This window comes from Erithacus rubecula, assembly GCF_903797595.1.
Source record: "Erithacus rubecula genome assembly, chromosome: 3".
NCBI classification, from domain to species: domain Eukaryota; kingdom Metazoa; phylum Chordata; class Aves; order Passeriformes; family Muscicapidae; genus Erithacus; species Erithacus rubecula.
In genome coordinates this window covers 2,910,268-2,932,590 of record NC_136689.1, presented here as the reverse complement: position 1 = coordinate 2,932,590, position 22,323 = coordinate 2,910,268, and the positions used below count along the sequence as shown (strand labels likewise).

Sequence of the window (22,323 nt, the reverse complement as noted above, 5' to 3'; positions counted from 1 at the left end):
ACTTAAAAGAAAAATTCTCCAGGTAACATAATGAGGGTCATGTACAGAACTTGGGTCTGGGGCATGAACATCTCTGTATCCTGTATTTCTACAATATCTAGAACAATATTATAAAAGATTAAGGTTCATGAATCTTTCTCCAAGGTGCCCCATGGTGCAAAATGTGACAGTGGTAGAGCAGATTCTCTGCTGCTGTTTACAGAGCTGATTTTCTGCTCTGCTAATTCTCTGCATGGGAAGTTCCTTGGGTGGCAAGAGAGGAAGAACAACTGATGGGTTCCCACATTTTGCAAGAATTCAGCTCTGCTGCCTTTGCTTTCCCCCCTTGCTGTGTTCAGTGAACACAAACTTCCACCAATGGGGTTTCTGATGTTTCCTCTCCCACTCCACCTCTCATGCCCAGATGTTTTGTTCATTACTTCTTCATTCTTCACAGTTTTCTCTCCTTCTGCTGCTGGGCCATGTATTAATGCTTCAGAGGCAATGATTGCCTTGAGATTTTCTGTTTGGTTTGGTTTGGTTTTTTTTCCCATTAGTTTTATGATGGATTCTTCCTCTTAAATGCTTTAAATTCTTCAGGAAACTTTAGGTGAGAAGAAATAGGAGGCTTGTGCTGACCCTGTGTGTCTGTTCCCGTTCAGTCATCACTTACAGCCTGAATGGAAAGGAGAATTTGAAGGAAATGAAATCTCAGCAGGACCCAGAATCTGACTGCCTTGCTCTGGAGAAGGAATTAAACTGATAAAGGGGAGTAATGAAAGCCAAAGGCAGACAAGAGAGGAAGGAGAGCAGTGATTACTTCATACTCAACTTCCCCAGGCAGTGGTGCCAGGCTATTTCTTACATCAGTGTTTCCAATTTCCTTTGTTTGAGTTTTTATCCCTGTCCTACTGTGGAGCTGCCCCAGTTTGTGCTGGACCCTCTTCCAGCTCTCACCAGCCCAGCAGGTATTTTCAGCCAGATCAGAATTGATAAATCTCACTGCTGATCCACAAGAACCCCTTTTTATTTTTATTTCTCCCATCCAGACTCTTCTGACCTGTTCCCAACCCTGGGGCTAGGAAAGACTGACACAGGAGTTACTCAGATATTAATGACAGTTTCCTGGGTTATGTGCATTTAGCAGGGGATTTATCTAATTAAATGTTGATACCTGCAATTGCATCTGCACTACAAATGAGCAAGTCACCTTCCTCAGTTTGAAGCTCTGGATGTCAACCAAGTAGAGCCTGAGACATAATTTATTTCATCCTCAACATAGATTAGATGATGTCTGGTTTTTTTCCCTCTGGACACATGGAATAAAGGGTGACCATGTCAGCTCTAAATAATCACATTTAAATATCTGCATTTGATCAGACAAACCCCACTTTTAGCCTCTGCCTTTGTTATATTGACTAGGTCATGCTGGAGGTCTGGATTACCCCAAAAACCTGAATTGTGATAGAAAGAACCCTGCTGATGAAATGGAGAACCATAAATTGGCATGAAATGCTTTTCCCAGCCTGGCCCCTGTCTTGGAACCAGATATTCCAGACTTGTCCCTTGAACGTGGCTCTCTCTCAAAAGGAGGGGAGTTCCCTGAATGATTTGCAGATTTGTGTCTGCAATTCAGTGTTCAAAGTGCTGAAAATGCACTAACCTGGAAGGAACCAAGGTGTGACAAAAGTGAACTCAGCCCTAGCATTTGAATAGAGTTTGAATAGAAGTGATGAGGCCTCAATGTGGTTCATGACTCACTGCCAAATCAATCTTTAACTTGCAGCCCTTGTTTTCCAGTCCCACTTCTCCTGCCCTTCCTCTGAAAAATGTTGAGGGGAAGCAACATTCCCCAGCATGTCAAGGGATTGGAAGGAAATAAAGATTTGGAGGGATGTGATGATTCCTGCAAGGAATCACATTGAATCCTTGTTAAAAGTTACCCTGTAAATCAACAGGAAAGAAACTGGTAAGGGCACCACAGGGGTAGGAGATGGTAATTAGGAGGCAGTGTGGTGATGCAAGGAGAGATTTTGAATTATGTTTCCATCACAGGAAGATGATGGAGCAGGTTTTTTTTTTTTTTTTTTTTTTCAGTTTCACATTTTTTATTGAGTGTTTCATCAGCCTCTGGTTCTCTCAGAGCCTTTGAATTATCTGCTGTTATTTCCCCTGGCACCACTGGGAAGACATTACTTCACTGTGTCTCCCTTATTGAAGCAGCTGTGCCCAAGAACAACAGGACTAGGAATGAATCCAAGCTAATGAATTCCAAGAGCTGGAAGGGCACAGACCAGAAAATGTCTCTACACCTGAAAGTTTTCTCTGTGGCTCCTTTTAAAGGAGAGTACAGACCTAGATAGCTTTGGTCTCTATGGATACATCTCTCCTTGGTCAAAGATGCTTTTTTTTGGCACTGATGGATTTATCCATGTGACATTGCACAAAGTGTCTTCTACTACATTCATATTAGAGATGAATTTCAAGGGAGAAGCCAGGGACATGTGATGGCAGACACGGGGTCTGTGCTTATTTCTGGTATCCACTCTGTAGAGTTTTTGTCTGAACAAGTCTCCTTTTCACCATTTGGGACCCAAGCTGTGATCAAACTTTGCTTTTTCTCAGGAAAAATGCAAGGAAAAGTGCTTCACTTATCTCTGTTCCAAGCATTGATTCATTCTTTAGCTCTTTGCTGAATTTCTCTGACTTTATCACAATGATTTTTCTACATGTTTTTGGAAAAGGAGAAATGGTTTTAAGTGAAAGAGAGTAGATTTAGATTAAATATTGGGAAGAAATTCACTCCTGTGAGGGTGGTGAGGCCCTGGCACAGGTTTCCCAGAGAAGCTGTGGCTGTCCCCAAGTCCCTGAAACTGTCCAAGGCCAGGCTGGATGGGGATTTGAGCAGCTGGGGACAGTGGGAGGTGTCCCTGTCCATGGCAGGGGGTGCAGAATGGATGAATTTAAGATCTCTTCCAACCCAAACCATTCTAGGATTTTATAAATTTGTTTACCTGATAGAGTGGATGAATTCATGTCACCTCAAAATGGATTTATAAATTAGAGAGATGTTTATCAGTGCTAGATATTGAAACTGTGTTTATAGTTGAGGTCAAAATCAGACCTTGGAACTCATTGACACTCACAAACACAGAACTCACACTTGCCCTATTTTTGCATCCACCTTCTGATGAGAAGGTTGGATGAGAAATGCCCTTTTTTTTTTTTTTTTTTTTTTTTTTTGCATTGCCTATTAGCACAATCATTGTGGTGGTCTGAAGTTGGGTTGAATGAATTCTCTTGGTGATGATGACCAAAATCTTCATTTTCCAGGCATAAACCAAGCTTCTGGCTCCATAAAGAATCTTTTCATGAAATGGAGCAGCTGAAGCTGCAATGGTTGATGCTGACCTCCTGTGAATTCAGTCACATCAGTGAGCTGAAAGCCTGGAAGGGCATTGCCATTGGAAAATTCAGGATCAGCTTTGGCCGGGGAAAGAAAGGGTGTTGAGTAACAGTCAAACTGCCCTGGAATAATTTAAGGAAAGGTTTTTTTTGCTAGACAGGGCTGCAGACAGGACAAACCTCTAATGGATGAACCACCACATTTGTGGGGAAATCTCTAGGATGTTTCTTTCTCCCCCCTCTTTAATCCACAGCCAAGCTATATTTACCTTGATGCTCTGCCTGGGGTGGCAAACAGTACAACAATGATTTTTCTGGTGAAGAATTCCTGGAAAGGAGGATTCAAATACCATCCACATTTCACCCTGGACATATTATTAATGACAGATGAGCAGGGACATTCCTTTACCATTGTAAATCTCATGGTACTGGGAGCAGAAATGATGTTTGTGTGGTCCTACAGCTTTTCCTTCCAGGACCAGCTGGATTGCCACTAGACTGGGAATCTCTGGTGCCATAACCATCTTAACCTCAAACCTTACTAGTTCTTTCTCACTGCTTTGTCTCCAGGGATGGAATTTGCCTATTTGGATTTTAGTTTGCAACACACAATTCTCTGACCTAAACCAAGTTTGAACCCTGTGGAGCCACAGGTCCTTCCTTGGAGCTATTCCTCTCCAGCTCTGATTTGGGGATAAAGTGTATTGTCCTTTTTCTCCCTCTCCTGGCTCAAGAGGATTAGTTAAGCCCTATGGACTCTTTGGTCTGGTTAAAACTTAGGCAAGGTGATCATCAGCCTGGGGATGGTCAGGGAAGATGACTCAGAGAAAAAGATGCAAAAATTGCTGTAATGAGGCAGAAATTTCTATTACCTCCTCAGGCAGCAGGAACACACTTTGGTGGTTTAAACAAGGACAGCCACCTTTGCAAGCTCTGCTGATAAAGCTGAGTTTAGTCATCTTCTCAGCACTTTCTGGACTTCCATTAAAAACAAAAAAAAAAAAAAAAGGAAAGAAAAAAAGGGGAAGAAAAGTAGTGGAATTTAATACCTACATCTCTGAAAACACCATTAGCTGTGAAACACATGTATAAGCTGCTGTTCCCATCCCTTAGTGTATTCATTGTGGTAATTCCCACCTGGTTCCTTCTAAGCCATTACTTTTGTCATCTCCAGAATTGCCAGGAAGTCCTTCTGTAATAGGCAAGGAACATAAGTTAAAAGAAAATGAAGGGTGAATTAGAATTTGTCCAGGCAGCTGGGTAAGATAATGACTCGGATAAGATGAGTTTCTGGGAACCAGATTGAATAAAAGTATTTCTCTGCAAGCAGTTTAGTCATTGAAAAATGCAGGTTCAGGTTGCATTTTAAAATAATTAAGGCTGAAAAATAGCAAGCATTAACAAATTTGGAAAATGAAAATATATGGCCATTTCATATTGTTCTGTTCAACAGAACATTGTTTCAGAGGTATTGGTACTTAAATTGGGTTAGGGATAAAAAGTAAAGAAATGATCAAATTCAAGATAAAAAGCTAAAAATGAAATTTCCTCTCTGCCTGTCTGACTCTCTGTTTTCATGTCAGACAAGATGAAGGAAAAACTCTCACTTAATTGAACAGAATGGGATTTTTGTGAGTGGCATGTGTAAAAATAAAATATGCATTATTTACACAGTTCCACCTGTGAGATCCTTGTTTCTATGGTGACATCCAGTTCATTAAATCCTCTCTTTTCTTTGGTCCAGAGTTAAATATTATCAAGAAGATCACTCTGACCATCCAGTTCATGCTGTACATGATTATCTAGAGCAAAGTGAGCAGTTTCTTTCCATGCAGAAAGGATTAAAGTGGGAGGGTTTCCCCACATATTATTTACTTTCAGTGGGGTTTTTCATTTGTGTTTTGTTTAGTTTTGCTTGGTTGGTTGGTTGATTTGGGGTTTTAATGAACATTTTCTAATACACAACAATGCAGCCTGGTCTAGTGTAGTGTCCCTGCCCATGGTGGGGTGGAATGAGGTGATCTTTAAGGTCCCTTCCAACCCAAACCATTCCATAATTCCTTGTTTTTAAATGTCTTTGCAGCTGATTTTACTTTTGGGACATGGATACTCTTCTAATTCACATTGCCCCAAACAATTATGGCAGCACATATAATTGCAATTATGTTCTAGCAGAGAACTGCAGTTAAAAAATGAATGATAGCAGCAGCAAAACTTACCCAAATAATGAGTGATGGTTTCATCTGTCAGTATCTGCAGAGCCATGAGCAGCTGGAAACTCTGACAACATGCACTCATTGAATTTTTAATGTCTGTAGTACCATGGCTAAAAACAAAACCCCCAAAAAATTGTTCAGGAGACATCTGAATTATAGTGAGAGAAATTGGGAATTACTTTGGAGATTGTTAGGACCAGATGCAGGTTCACATAAACACAAGAGTCCATGTGCTCTTTAGGATATCCAGACATTCTGACATGGAGCCTTGAGAAGATTTGTCTCTATCCAGACTGGAAACTCAGCTCCCTGAAAAATCTAAGGTTGCTGTAGAACCTTACCTTTGTTAAAATAAATTAAATCCTCAGAGTCAAAATACCTGACAGAGCTTCCTAAAAACCCCATGTCCAATCTAAGCCCATCACCCAGGCTACCTGAATAACCAGTGATGGAAAATAGAAGATTTCAAAGTGCAGATCACTGCTCAGAGACATCTTCATTTCCTTCATTTTACCCTGGAATTACTTTCAAAGCTTCAGAAATATATTGAATTCATGGGCTGGAGTGGAAGGTGAGACACTGAAAATGTAGTTTAAGATGTCTCTGATCACTGCAGCAGATTTGGACTAGATGATCTTTCAGAGTCCCTTCCAACCCAAACCAATCCATGATTATTTGAATCTCACTGAAATGAGATAGGCATTTCCAGAGAAGCAGTCCTGTCTCCTAATAAAATAAAATAGAAAGAAAGGAAGAAAGAAAGGAAAGAAAGAGAGAAAGAGAGAAAGAGAGAGAGAGAGAGAGAGAGAGAGAGAAAGAGAGAAAGAAAGAAAGAAAGAAAGAAAGAAAGAAAGAAAGAAAGAAAGAAAGAAAGAAGAAAGAAAGAAAGAAAGAAGAAGAAAGAAAGAAGAAGAAAGAAGAAAGAAAGAAAGAAAGAAAGAAAAGAAAGAAAGAAAGAAGAAAAGAAGAAGAAAGAAAGAAAGAAAGAAAGAAAGAAGAAAGAAGAAGAAGAAAGAAAGAAAGAAGAAGAAAGAAAGAAAGAAGAAAGAAAGAAAGAAAGAAAGAAAGAAAGAAAGAAAGAAAGAAAGAAAGAAAGAAAGAAAGAAAGAAAGAAAGAAAGAAAGAAAGAAAGAAAGAAAGAGAGAGAAGTTTATTTGCTGGAGGATGTTAACCAAGCTATGAAAAAATACATTGGTTGGAGACACAAAGAAAAGGATTCCTAAAGTGAATAATTCTGAGCACTTGCTGTTTGTAACACAGCAAAAACAGGATTACTGCACTGCACATCCAGGAAATTTGGTTGCTTTAGACAAATTAGCCAAAGGCAAGGAGAGAACAGTACAGCAAAAAATTATGATCCCTGCTTGAGCTCATAAAAGGATGTAAAAGATGCTGATATACACATTAATATAGACAAAATACAGATTTTCATCCTTTCCTTAATTATTCAGCATTGGGCTTCTGCAGCTAATTAATTCATTCAATATGGCCAGTGAATAGAACAGGATCTACCAATAGAGACTGGAATTAGGACTCTGTTAAGGGCATGTTTATGCCCCTGGTGTGATGGGAAATCTCAAATATCTGCCCATTCCCACTGTAATTGCTCCCCATTTGTGATGACAATCAGGATCCCTGCTCCCTCTGGCTCTGTGCTGGGCAGGAGCTCCAGAAGGAGCAGAGTTACTGCAGCAGGGACTGTGTGGCACTGGTTTGTCAGCAGCTGGACTCCCCCATCCTGGTGTGTCCCTTCCAGCTCAGGATATTCTGGGATTTCGGAGTTTTCCTCACAGAATTTGAGCTTTCTGTGCCTCAGGTGTTTCCAGCTTGGCCATTGCCCCAAAGCTGTGATCCCAGCCCGAGGACAAAAGCTGCTTTTTGGGGGAGTAACTCATGAGATGCATTTCCAACATCTGCTTGCCAGTGAGGACAGTGTTCTCCAGAGCTGCCTGCTCCTGTCTATCCCCACAAAAACCTCAAGGGCCATTCAAATGTAGATGTTGGTCCATTCAATCCCACCCTGGAAAAAAACACTGGCCAGGTTTTGCTTCCTTTGTTCAAGGGAAGGGTTGCCTGCACTTAGACATGCTGAGAGAACAATGCAAGTGATGGGAGCAAAAAGAGTTGGGAGAAATTCCCATGGCATTCTGTTGATAACTTCCATGTCTTGCTTTTGATAACTTCAATTGAAATTTCTGTGCCCACTTGAGAATCACCTCTTCACCAGCACTTGGGTTTCTGGAGGAACATTCTGACATTTTATTTTGAATCACTCCTTTTTCTATTTGCCTGTACTCTACAATCACTTGGAAAATTCTAGCTGTGAATAAAATTTTATTAGACCAAAGCCTCAAGAGAGTCTTCTTAGCCTGATTTTTACCATGAAATGTTTTTTTCTTGTGAGATTTCACCACACTGATATTCTCACAGAGGTGGCCAGTGCTTAAAACTGCCCAACTGTACAATTTCATTTCTTGCTGCAGCTTCTTCTGTGCTACATCCACTACTTCTTAATATACCTCACAAACTTAAGCCAAGAACTTCATTACAGGGAACTGCCTACTCAATAATACATGCAGCTGAATAAGTGTAATAATTTGGACTCCTGACAGGCTTTGCATATTGATTTTTCCTCAGCAAAATAAAACTGAAGCACAGTGAGTTAAATCATCCTCAGATGGACGAGCAGGTTACATTGCTGTAACGTGTTTTTAACTGCTTTGTCTGCTAAGTGGCAGAAAAAATCCCTGTATACACTTATCTCAGCATGGCAAAAACGAGATAATTCAGCCTCATTTACCCTCAAAAGCAGCTGCACAAAGTCACATTCATATATTCTATGCCCATGGCAGGGGAATTGGAATTAAATGGTCCCTAAGGTTCTTTCCAAATTTCAACTCCCTGAGCCCTTACTAAGCTTCATTTTTTTCCACAAAGTTCTTGGCCTTTTCAGCCACTGGAAGAACAAAGGAGGAGCTGTGGGTCCAATTTTTTTTTTTTTTTTTTTTTTGTAGTTTCTGTGCAAAGGAGGATGAGGGTGGGGAAGGGTGATCCTTGGCTTTGCCCATGAGCTGCTATCCTGCACTGCTGGTCAGAGTGGAGGTGGTAATTTGCTCCTGGAAAAAGGCAGGGAATGAAAAATGTGAAATTCCTTCCCCCCAAAATCCTCCCAAGAAAAGGAGGGAACAGTGGAAACTCTGTCATGTGATTTTTCCAGTCCTTTGTAACAGAAATGAAAGAAAAAAACTCGTATTTTGTTTTGGGGGGGTCATAAAACTTAATATTTCCTTCCAGAGAGAAGAATTTTGCATTCTGTGCAAAAAAACAAATTAACTTGGCCTGTGCTGTTCTGCTTCCCAGCTTGAGATTTCATTTTCTAACGAGCTACAAAAACAAGTTATTCTGTGGTGCAGGAATTCTTTAGCAATGTCACTCTTGGGTTTAAAGGTGAAATTAATCTCACTTCAGCTGGATAAAAGCAGAATATTTGTTTATAGTGGACATGTAGGGTCTCCTATGAAAAAAAGAAAAATGAAAGTAAAAAGAGGAAAAAGGTTGATTTCACTAGCCTATGGTTTATAACTATTCTAAGAAAATATATTAATTAAAGATATATTAGAAGTAAGATAGAAGACCTTCTGCTCTATTGATGTGTCATCTGATTTTCCTGCATTTCCTATCAACAGGAATGTTGAGTGTTGGAATCCATTTTCTTCCCAGTATAACCATTATTCCTGCAAAATAGTTGGAAAATAATAGAATTTAGAAAACTTGCTGACAAGACTTCAAATTGATCTGTTAAAATAACTGTTCTTTCCTCCTTTTTTCCTCTGTGAATTTTGCTCCTGGATGCCATGAAGGCTCACAATTTTGACAGTTCAATGAAAGCATAATGTCTTATAAATTATTTACAGAGGAATCAAAGTAATTACCTGTCTCTTGCACAACATTGTAAACATGGAGTTTAGAGGCATTTTTAGTTTTAACTTGACTATTTTTGAGCTTCAAGCCATGTGGAAATACCCAAAAAAGCCTCGCTTCCCAGACAATAAAATATTTATAGCTATGATCAGCTTGTTTTTTTAAAAGATCTTTGACGAGTCACACCTTTAAAATTTTGATGTTTCCTCAAATAAACAGATTTTTTATCAAAATGAGAGCAGCCAATCCCCAGCTGGCAGTGGAAGGGCTCTGCTGTCAGCACCAAGAACAGGTGGAATTCTGCTGCTCTCAATCCCATCTCAACTCCCACTGAATCCAACAGGAATTTTTGGTTTGTGTTTCAGTGAAGAGAACTATGCTGGGTTCTGTACTTAGGGGAGAAATGCCCCTCTTGGGGAAAAATTGCATCACTGGATGTTAGACATCTAAATTATTGGCTAAATTGGCTGGCAAGTCTCCCAAGGCTCTTTGTAGAGCTGATACAGAGATTTACATCCAGTTTGCATATTAAAAAGCCAAATTAAGGCGCCTTAATAAACAAACTGAGTCCCACTGAAGGTGTACCCATAATCTCAGAGAGATGAGCTGCCTATTTCACTTCCCAGTCCTGGAATTCCCCTTTGTTTCAGTATTCATAGATATTATTTTGATTTTCTGGTTGGTGTTTTGGTTGTTGGGTTTTTTGGAGTTTTTGGGCGTTTTTTGTTTGTTTGGTTGGAGGTTTTTGTTTTTCTTTTTTGCTGTTGTTGTTTTGAATTTTTGGGTTTTACCGGGTTTTGTTTGGTTTTTTGTAGGCTTTTTTCCTTGTTTTTTGGGTGGTGTTTTGGTAAAACAAATGAGAACCTTACACAAATAGTTGGACATTGGTTAACCAACATTATTTTCACCCTTCAAGAGCAGACAGTCGAGTCTTGAGGACAAGCACCTGCAGATGCTTTTCTTATTGATCCTTTTCCTTGCCTTTCTGATTTCCCTAAAAGCCATTGCAGACTTCCATGGCAGCTTGTACTCTTGGTAATCAAGCCATGCATTTCCTGCTGGAATCGATTGGTTTGTGTCCCTTTTGCAGGAAAACAAATGGAAGGGAGCAGAGTGAAACAACAACAGAAGTGCAAATCACAACCCAAACAAAAGGCAAGGCTGGAGGGATCCATCACTGAGTGACCAGCCAGGACCTGGCTGAAAAAATTTCTGGTTGCAGAAGTCAATTTAGAGGAGAAAAACAATTAATAGAGAGTGTATGCCCAAGCCATATGCCAAGAGCAAAGGCAAATTGAAATAATGAACACAAACAATTAATGAAATGCTCTGAGGGATTGTTGGGTGTATTTTAAGAATGTGCCTCATCCTTGTTCCCAAGACAGGAAAGGACTTGAGTCTACTTCAGGTTTTTTGGCCATAAAAAATGATGATTAATGTAATTCCACCCCTTCTCTGCTAACCTGCAGACTGCCCATACCAGAACCCAGTGTTATCATTAGTGAATAATCCTGAACAGAATTGAACAGAGTGCTCCCAGTCAGCAAGACTATTCCAAATCACTGATTTGTTTCCCATTATTCCACTGGATTGAGAACTGATAAAGAGATTTTCCAGTGGTGTGGTTACAGCAGCTGAGCATTCCTGCTCACATGAATAAGATTTCTCACTTGGGTTGTAAACTGAGGGAATTTTGTGTCCTTCCTAATTCTTCTACCTGTATCTCAAATAAACTGTGGACAGAGTAATCTATCTAAATATAAATATAAATATAAATATAAATATAAATATAAATATAAATATAAATATAAATATAAATATAAATATAAATATAAATATAAATATAAATATAAATAATATAAACCCATACTCTAGACCTGCATAAATACACACCTGCATCTATAAAAACTTACATCTAACTGTGGTTTACATCAAGATTTTATTTTAAATCTGCTAAGTAACACAACATCTGTTCATTCATAGAATACCTAGAAGAAATTTGATTGTCTTTATATATGACACTGAAGTTATTACCGTCCCTGCAAGTCAAAAATTCTCAGGTGACTGAGACATAAAGAAATTTTCTTTATAACTCAAGCACACAGAAGTGTGACCTGTAATCCTTTTTTTTTTTTTTTTTTTCTCCATACTTTGTCCAGCTAATAAAACTGTCATAGACAATGAGAACTCCCCAGATTCCTTTTAGATACTTTTTTTTTTTTTTTTTTGCCTGGGTGCAAGGAAGGATTGATGTGAATGCCACAGACCCCCCTTTAGGATTATTTTCCATTTTTCCATAATGATTCCACATTCGAATTACAAAATATTGATTATATGTATGCAAATTTTCATAGTTATTTATTACTTCATATGGGAGGGCAATTACCTGCCCACACATATTTGTGAGAAAGACTACAGAAAATTTTCTTTCTACTTTATCTTTAATTCTTTCAAATAGGAAGAGGGGGATAAGGAATAATAATACACTTACCTAATTTTCATATTTCTTTTTTAACCCATCTCTAAATTGTCTAAATCAGTTAATCTCTGACTTACAGCAGCTTTAGACATGGAGAAATGAATTAGCTCTTTTGGAATTAACTCTTTATTTATAGGAGTAAGCCATGAAAAATTGAGGATGTGCAAACTTTTTTTTTTTTTCACAAATATTGTGAAATCCAAAATACTTCATCCTTCAATGACTCCATTAATGGTTTTATGGTTAGTGACTAACCCAGCACTGTTGAAGGTTTGATCCATATCTCTGTATGCTCTTGGTGTTGACTGTAAATTGTGATTGGGTGTCTGTTGGCAGCCACTTCCCATTTCTCTTTGTATCCTGCCAGCCTTTAGCCAAAGAAAGCCAAACCCATCTCACTTCTGGTCCAAAGACAAGAAAAGAGGAATTACCTTGTCTCTGTTCATTCAGGTTTTGCAATAATTTGGGGTCTTCCTGTGTTTTTCTGGGCATTTTCACCTGTACCTGAACAGAAATACTTCTACACTGTTTATACCTTTTCCAATAACCCCAGTGAGGCTGGATCACACTGAATTTGCAGTGTTAAATTTGTCCACTCTCTGAATACAATATGGGCACCCAGAGAAGTTCAGTATAGAATAGGAGACAGGTTTTGTTAAACCCTGACACTGTGTTCCTGTTCAGGGGCATAAAATGCCCATCTCCCTTTGCAGGGATTGGACTGCACTGCCTGTAGATAATGCATTTATTTCCTTTCTTTCCTCCACTAGACCAGAAGATCCCATGAGCTCTAATAGGGAATTGTTTGACTCACCACTAGAACAATTTCCAGGACAGATTATGGAATTTGCACGCTGGAAGAAATTAAGTTGTTTAATTCAGTCATTTCTCATCCTCAGAAGGTTTGAAGGAGCAAACAAGAACAAATTCCTCTCAGGAGTGTCCCCACTGGCGTCACTCTGCTTACATCAGGAGTGGATTTGCCCCAAGATTGTTATAAGTTATCTTCTCCTACATTTTCCACTGAGATAATTCTATTTATAAACACCAAAAGAGGAAGAAGGTGGGGAGCAGGAGTCAGAATATGAAGGGGAAGTTTGATTTTGCAATTCTGGCTCTGGAGAGCCATTTAGATTTCAGTGTCACCATTTCTTGTGGTTACTTTGGTTTTGTTTTCCAGCTGTAAAAAAGACCAGAAAATCTTTTTAACACCCAGATCTACCCAGAAACAAAAACAGCAATAATTTTAGAAATTCCTTTTGAGGGATCTTAATATGTCTGTACCACAATCTAATTTGATTGCTGAAATTATCAATCATGTAGACTTGAGGTCAGTTGCTCTTTCCAGTTTTTTATTGCTTGACTGTTTTCTTTGGTCTGTTTATCCTTTTAGAGGCAAGTGAAAATTCCTGACAAATGCTATTGACTGGGCAATTATTAACCTCAGACTTTGCCTGATTGAAAATCCTGTTCTCCTGTGTTGAGATTTTTTAAGACTCAGAGACTGTTTCAAGGTTTGTGTCCCATTTTAGTCCCTCTCCAGTGCTGTTGTGAGATTAGTTAGAAATGAACAAATCAAAGAAAGATGTTATCATTCTTTTCTTTTGAGACAGAAAAGATTCTCTTTTTCAGAGAAGTGAATTTATTATTGTGACTCCTCAAGGCTCAAGAGACCTGATGTTAAATTTTCTCCTCATTTCCTTCCATGCTGTTAAATCCTGTCTCCATTTTCAAAGGAATGCAGACTCCAAATTACCAAAAAGACTGTCTGACAAAATTTCTACTTTCTCTGTCTCCATGGCAACTGTTTATCCCAGAGATCTTTCCAGATGCCTTCTTCACAGGCCCATAAATCTCATAATGGGCCAAATATCTCTCCAAGGGTGGCAAACTATCAGTGGACTGTTCAGCTCTCCAGCTTGGGAAGATTTTTTTAACTTTTTAGCCCTAGCTGAAAGCCAGGTTTACTGTCAGCCACATTAATACTTATGGGAAAAAAGACATTAAACATATACAATATTTTATATGTCATTATAGTATTATATATTATATTAATATTATTTATATAGTATTTCTTTCTATCCAGCTACTTCAACATCACAACCAGTTGCATGCTTAGATAATAATAATTAAATTATTGACAAAGACAGGCCACAGGTGGCCCTGCTCCACCCTGCTGTCCTTGGGTCAATCCCTTTTTATGGCCATAGGATATGACCAAGGGAAGATGAGGCTGTGTGGAAGAACAACAGTTTTTTATGGCTATTAACCCATTTTCTCCAACACTGTCTTGACTGTGCAGCCTTCAGGCAGGTTTTTTTATGATGCTCTTCCCAGAAATTAATCCGAGCCCAGCCATGTAAGGATTAAAATTTGTGGCACAGCTGGAGCAGCTCCCTCTCCCCATCTGTGTCAGCCTGGAGAATCCAAGACAGAGTTGATAAAATGCAGGATGCTCAGAAGGGAGGGAACTGAGTCAGAGCCTCTGCTGGGGGAGAATGATGATGCTCTGGCTTCCCCCAAAAATGAAGGGAGCAGTGGGGACCAGGTGGTGCCAGGCAAAGCTGCCTCCAGCAGCTCCTGTGATCTCCCACATCCCGTGTCCTGGATTATCTGCAGCTGCTCAGCCTGGCACTGCCTGCTTCTGGCAGCTTGGAAGTGTCATCCTGTTCTCCAGCAGTGATGGAAAAAAAAAAAATAAATCTGTTTTTTTCAGTAATTTCACAGTCTCCCGAACAGCAAAGCAGTGACTTTCTCAGAGAGGAGTAGCCAATCCTTTTTATTATATTTAAAGCAGGTTTTTTTAAAAAAACAACAACTCTGCTCAATTTCCCAGCTTATTGGCTTTTTATTCTACTGCCTAATTAGACAAAGAAATGTTCTGGAGATTTTGCCAAATTGAAGTTTCCCTTTAAAACTCTTCAGAGCTCACCTAAGGCCAATTGGCTGGCAGCACTTAAAACATTCTGGAGATGTTCTTGGATGAGGTTTTCTTGGCAGGTATCAATGCAAAAGCAGTAATAAGTGTGACCTTAGAAATAAATATCCTGTGACTGCAAAGAACTAAACAGCTTTAAAAGCTAAAAAAGGATTTACACTTCTGTGATTGTAAATAACAGCTCCTGTAATTTAAAAGCTGGTCTTTGCCATGAATAAAATCTTCAAGGAATAAAAAAAGTTAAAAAATAAAACGTTTCATACATCAAGTATGATATGTTTTTAAAAATATGAATGTTTAGATAGATAAGAACATAAAATATTTACATAATATAATTAGTATAATAATATGCAATGAATGTGTATTTATAATTAAAATATGTTTTGAATTTATCACAAAAATGTATTTTTATAATAGCATATTTATTTCATCAAAATAATATTCTATAAAATCTTTTATTCCAATCAAAAAACTCAATGTTTTGAGTGCTTTCCCTTTTAGTTTTTAATATAATCTATTACTAACTCAGTACATTAAAAGTGAAATATCTAAAATATTTTTTTTTCTAACATTCTCTTTGATTAATTAAGGTGATATTTGTAAAAGTTGTCTGCAAACAGTGCTGCACTTGTTCCCTGAGAATGTCATCCCATAAAACAAGTCACTTAACTGATAATGCTGCACCAGTTGAAATTGCTCTGATGGTTTACAAGTCTCATCACATAAAGAATGGATTCTAAATAATCATAATACAGTTCTGAGTAACTTTATTTTGAGGCAGCAGCTGTCTAAGAACAACTGAGGGAAAATATTGAGGTGGGTCAAGTGCTGGTGAATTGGATCACCATTTATTTTCTTCATAAACCACTCCGGCAGAGAAACCTGGATTATACCTGTGGAATTCCTCTGATTCCAGCTGGTTTAAACTTAAAATTAGGATTTGTCTCATTGCCTTTTCTAATCAGGGGAAGAAAATCTGCATCTCCAGGTGATAATTTATCTTAGAACAGGTTGTCCAGAGAAGTGGTGGATGTTCCATCCCTGGAAGAGTCCAAGGGCACGTTGGATGGAGCAGCCTGGGACAGTGGGAAGTATCTCTGCCCATGGCAGAGGTGGAATGAGATGAACTTGAAGGTCTCTCCTAACCCAAACCATTCCATGATTCTCTGGTTCTGTGATAATTAGGAACTTTCTAGAAGTGCCCTCCACAGTTATCTGTTTTGGTTGTTTTGGGGGTTTGTTTGGTTTTGTTTTGTTTTTTACTATTTTGTGCGCTGTAAAATAAATGCAGACCTTCCCTTGGAGTTGCACATAAAGCTTTTATACTGACAAAATGAATGAAAACCAGGTTAGACAGCACAAGGTGCATCCCTGGGCAGCAGCAGCATTACTTGGATAGAAAACTTATTACCTGGTGTAATAACTGGGCCAAATGACCAGATGAAAGAAAATATTTTGTTCTCATAATTCCAAAATTTATCAGGAGCAGAGCTGGGAAGGGAAAAGAAACCAACTTTTTCTCTCTTATAACTTACTCTGAGATTCCAGTTGATGTTACATCTCTACTCTGGTATGGTCTGGACTTTCAAATGAAATGAAAGAATTCCAGAATCCCAGAATGGTTTGGGTTGGAAGGGAACTTAAAGCTCAGCTCATTCCATTCCCCCCATGGGCAGGGACACCTTCCACTCTCCCAGGTTACTCCAAGCCCTGTCCAGCCTGGCCTTGCACATTTCCAGGGATCCAGGGGCAGCCACAGCTACTCTGGGAGCCTCTTCCAGTGTCCCACAGTAGAGAATTCCTAACACCTTATCAATCTCTGGGAATTCCATCCCAGCCCCTCCCCACCCTCCCAGGGAACAATTCCTCCTAAATATCCCATTCATCCCTGCCTCTGGCAGTGGGAGCCATTCCCTGTGTCCCGTCCCTCCATCCCTTGTCCTCTCCAGCTCCCCTGGAGCCCCTTCAGGCTCTGGAAGGGGCTCTGAGCTATCCCTGGAGCCTTCTCCTCTCCAGGTGAACATTCCCAGCTCTCCCAGCCCTTGGGACATGCCCATGTTCTCCTTTGGGTTCATTCCAACAGCTCCACACCTCTCCAGAGCTGGAGCTGGGATCTCACCAGAGCAGAGCAGAGCTGCAGGATCCCCTCCCCTTGTCCTGCTGCCCACCCTGGTTTGGAGTAATTTGTGTCTCTGGGTTGGAGTGCACAGTGCTGGGTCTGACAGAGTTCCAGGGCTGGTGCCCAGCTCCAAACCCCTCCAGAAACAACATTTCTGTGACAGGAACTCCTCAAAGACACCTGCACTTTGAAATGTCAATTACTTTTGAAATTCAGATCCCCATACCCAGGCCGTGCTCAAGCCTGTATTTATTTTGGTATTTACCCAGATTTATGAAGGAACAGAGAGCTGCTATCTCATATTCCCCTCTCTCTGAAAGGCTTTATATGTAGTGTGCCCTTTAGAAGTTATTGTGCACCACATAATTCAGTTTAATATGCTGCTTTGTTACATTACATTTCCTTTGATATTATTCTCCTGAAGGTAATACGACCTTGAAGGTGATATTTTAAACCAATAAATGAGGAGAGGAACTGAAAATCAAACCAAATGCTCTAATGTTCTGGATTTTCATCTCAGGCCTTTATTTCCCTACATGAAAATACAGAAGTCTAACATTTATGTAATTACATTTTTTCTTGATTTGCCAAGGGAATAAATTTTATGCAAGTTCTTGTCTATTACCTCCTGTCTATGTATGACTTCATAAATTCCATTGCCCACCACACTATTACTCCTTTGTTCAGTCCCCCATTTTTTAAAAAAGGGAGCTGGATAGAAGAAAAATACCAAAATAATGATTTTGATAGAGGAGGAGACAGGTAGGAGTTACCCACTTGGTTTAGAGGAGGGACTGAGTAAATAAGGAGCTACTACACAGGGATTTCCCATCCAAAAAACCATCTCTGCTTTGCACCTTCTCTGCCAAAAAGTTGTCAGGGATGAGCAGAAGGGCAAGATGGGGACATGGGAGGATGTTGAGGAGACTGTGAAGAGGATTTTAATATAGAGAGTGTAAATAGGGAGGAGATTGAGATACAGGCACCATGAGAAAACAGGAGATAAATTACCAAAAAGAGAAGTTTTCACACAATCCTGGTGACACAGTGACTCTGTGCTGGTGAAAGACAACAGGCTCTGTCCTCAGCTGGTTTAAAATTAGGTCCATTCCTTCAACTCTGTGAACTTCACCTATGGGGCTGCCTAAAATTTGATTTTATGACTGGTTTTAATCTGATTTTATAAACTGTGACTTTCAATGCAGCCCTAGACAGAAAAGAAAAGGAACATAAGGGACTGATGCCTCAAGATTTTTAGCTTTTTTAATCTATTTGTAGCCTTGTAGATTTTTATATCTAGCTGTAGAGTTTCTAGCACTTTCTTACACTTTAGAACGGTAGTTAGCCTTTCTCATACATTGTGTCCTGAAATTCTCTTTGTTCTCAGGGACACCTTCCATCATCCCAGGTTGTTCCAAGCCCCATCCAAACTGGCCTTGGACTCTTCCAGGGATGGGACATACACCACTTCTCCAGGCAGCCTAAGATAAATTATTATCTTAAATAATTATCTTAAATTATTATCTTAAATATGTTCTAAGATAAATTATCTGGAGATGCAGATTTTCTTCCCCTGGTTAGAAGAGGCAATGAGAGAAAGACTAATTTTAGAATTTCTAGAGAAAAGAATTTTAGAATTTGTAGAAGAAAATAATTTCTGACAAGGGTATCCTGTTGTGCACCAGCACATGGGAGATATAACAAAATATAGGGTTAAAATCTCCTGGAGGGACTCCAGTGGGGCAGGGTGGGTTACCAGGACAACCAACCTCCTATGGGATGCAATTTCTATATATCCTAATTATTAAACTTATAAAAATTGTGAAAATCTGATGCCATGCCTGCTCATAGAGATATTTTGTGCACCTGAAAGCTTTCATTAAATGACTGCTCTTTATGTTATCAACCCTAATATTGCTTTAAAGGTTTCTCTTCTGATTTTGGGCAAGAGGACCATCAGCAATTTCAGGAGAGCTGTTATCACTGCTCTCCTGCCAGCATGGCTTGCTTTGGGGATTTTTTTTTTTTCCTGGTACTTATCCAGAAATTTCAGGCAAGTGGGAGTCTTTAAGTTGCCAGGAGTAGCAGGTTAGGGAGAGTGTGAAATGAAAAATGGGAATAAGGAATTTGAGAACCTCTATGGAGGCAGGATGACTAGAATGGTTTTAATGCTGGGTATAATTTTAAAAATGCATCAGAATGCTCTGCAATGATAAATAATTGTTGTTTTCTTGTTAGCAAGTGTGACCTTTCTCTGAAAGAGTTGTTCTTTTTCAGTGGCTGCCAAGTCAGATCCATCCTTAGATGTATGAGGCACCTCTGTCAGCTTCAACAATGTGGAATTTCAATTTGGGTGTCATGGGCTTTGCATTAAATTTATATAAAACCCACAATCTGAAATTCACATTGAAATTCATATAAAATTTACATAAACATGCTTCAGCAGAAAGGATTCTGTTTTTTGAAGTAAAAGAGAAGTACAAAGTGGATCCAGTCACAGGAAGCTCACAGTCTAAACATGAATTTTATTCTCCTTTTATGAATTTCAGGCAGAGATGTAGGGAGTGATCATGAGGGGATTTTAAAAGCAGCAATTTTAAAAGTGGTTTGCCTGTGGTTCAGATTTCTCAGGGCTGTGTCCCAGCCCTCAGCTGGGCTCTTTTCTCAGGATTGGGAAATGTCTAAAGGAGATTGTGGAGGACTGGTGATCCCTCTCACCAGAGAACAAAGTTAGTTAATTCCTACAGCTCCAGTAGGGAATACAAACATTAAAAAAAAAAAAAAAAAAAAATTCAAAGGTAGATGTATAAACCAAGTTAGTGAGGAGATGCAAGTCCACTTTACAGGGTGATTCGACACCTTGCCACCATAAAATCGGATTATTCCTGCCTGGAAAATCTCTTTCCTTGAGCTACAGAGGAAAATTTGCTTTGCTGAGTAGTGCAAATGGTTAAGAGGAAAAAAAAAAAAAAAAAAGAGTTATGCATCTGAAGTTCAACTAATCCAGACTTAACCTATAGTTAACCTATATAGATTTTGTGTTTCCTCAAAAGTCAGCAGCACAGAATAGGGGCTCCCAAACATCATCCATCCCTCAAAGGAGAGGAGGGAATAATTGGAATAACTGAGTAAGTGGAAGCACTTCTCTGCCCATCCTATGAGAAGGACAGGAGCCCTTGCCCAGGACCAGATGCCAAATTTTGAGCCACTTCTGTTATTTGGGATGAATCCCACAGTGCTCCCCAAACAGGAATTCCAGCTGCAGGCTGCAGTGCAGACACAGGAAGGGAAGGCAGGATTTGTGCTTTCTGCAAACAGCCTTGGGTTGTGCCAGGGGAGGTTTAGGCTGGATACAGGAGGAAATTTCTCCACTGGAAGGGTGGTCAAGCATTGGAACAGGCTGCCCAAGGAAGTGGTGGAATCACCATCACTAAAAAATGTTCAAAAACCACGTGGATGTGGCACTTGGGGACAGGGTTAGTGGTGGATTGGCAGTGCTGGTTTGATGTTCTGAGAGGGCTTTTCCAACCTTAATGACTGTAAATCTATGATTATTTTGATTCTAAGACATTGCATTAGCAAGACCACTATCTATATTTTTATTTTTCATTTCATCCCACGTGAAATCTTACTCTTTAAAACTACTCCTTGATATTGCTGATTTCCTAAGGTGCTAAAAATTGGGAAAATGTGTCCAGCTTCAATTGGGGTGTGTGAGCCACCTCTTTCCAACCTTCTTGGGCATCCCTACGTCACTGGGCAGCAGGGGGACCCTGCCAGTGCCAGAGGAGACCCTGCTGGGCAGTTTCACACTCAAGTCACTTTGATATCCGTGGGCAGAATTCACCCAGCAGGAATTGCTGGCTGCAGCATGGTTTACAAATGCAGGGAGATTGTGCACGCTGCCCTTCATTCCATTAATTTTTTATTTCTTCTTTTTGTTATCATCCTTTTCTTTGCTCTTTTAAATCGTTTATTTCAAATGTGCTTTTCCAAGTGGGATCAGACAATGTTCTTGTTGAAGGGGAATTCTTTACAATCTACACCTTTCCCTTATTTTAAGGTAAATTACTTGACTTGCTGATTCTCTCTCCCCTCTCTCCCAATGTCAGCACATCAGTGTTTTCTAACACAATGAACTTGTAATTTCTTTTTAAGTGGGGCTGGTTTTTATCTCTGCATGGAATTACCACAAAATCAGCCACCTGCTATAACTGAATTTCATCCACACTGCCACAGGATATTTTTACTGTGCCTGTTCCTCTTCTGCAGCCTCAGGATATCCTTACATTTCTCTGGTTTGCATTATCCATTGCTGGATAATATCTGTACCTTGGAACATATGTATGTTGAAATAATATGAAGAAATAAAGTTTTTCCTCTTCTTATTTCACACAGTTAACTCAAGCAAGACTGTACAATGCCCAACAGGTGTTTCTCCAAAGATCTCATTAACCACTGATTATCTCCAGCATCTCTAGTAAGCAAATGTCTCATTAATGTGGATGTTCACACATAATTTGCTTTTGTACATAGTGCCACACTTCATAGAGCTATAAACCTGGTGCTGCACACCCTCAGATTTACATGGAAAATGCATTTTCAGCTGCATGGACAGACACAAACTATCAAAGACAATAAAATCTAACACCACTCAATGTGCTCTTGATTTCCATCCTTAGCACATAAACTATATTACAAAATTATAAAATCAGAATATCCTGAGCTGGAAGGAATCCACAAGGAGCACTGAGTCCAAATTCTGGCCCTGCACGGGACACCCCAGTGTGTGCTGAGTGATTCCAAACCTTTCAAACCCCAGGTTTTGGGACTTTTAGAAATATTCTAGTGAATTACAGCATTCATGGGATGAGATCCTCATCTGGCAAAGGAAAAAATCTGGGATAGGACTGGGAAAAGAGGGGCAGAAGAGCAAATGTAAAGGATTCCTTTATTTTTTTTTCCAGGTTTTGTGATGATTTAATGAGCATTTTGGCCACAATTTCGTATTTGGGTGGGGTTGGTGGGTCTTGTTGTTATGATGTTGAACATCTCAACAACATTGTTTGGCACTGACCTAATTCTTCAAACACCAACTCACTCAGAGCTGCTCCACTCACACACGTGGTGCTCTCAGCCTTATATTGTTGTGAGAAAACCCAAGACTGGATTTGCTACCACTGAAACTGATGGGCAAATAATAAAAAAGACACCAGTTCCTGTCCTGAGAACATTCCTCCTCCCCTGATGGGGATCTGCTGTGTCA

At 39.5% G+C, this 22,323-nt stretch overlaps 1 protein-coding gene across 4 annotated transcripts in view; it reads left to right on the top strand.

The window, feature by feature from the left end:
* ADCYAP1R1 (ADCYAP receptor type I) overlaps positions 1 to 22,323 on the top strand; it is a 135,820-nt gene that overhangs the window by 59,356 nt on the left and 54,141 nt on the right. The window lies entirely within an intron of this gene.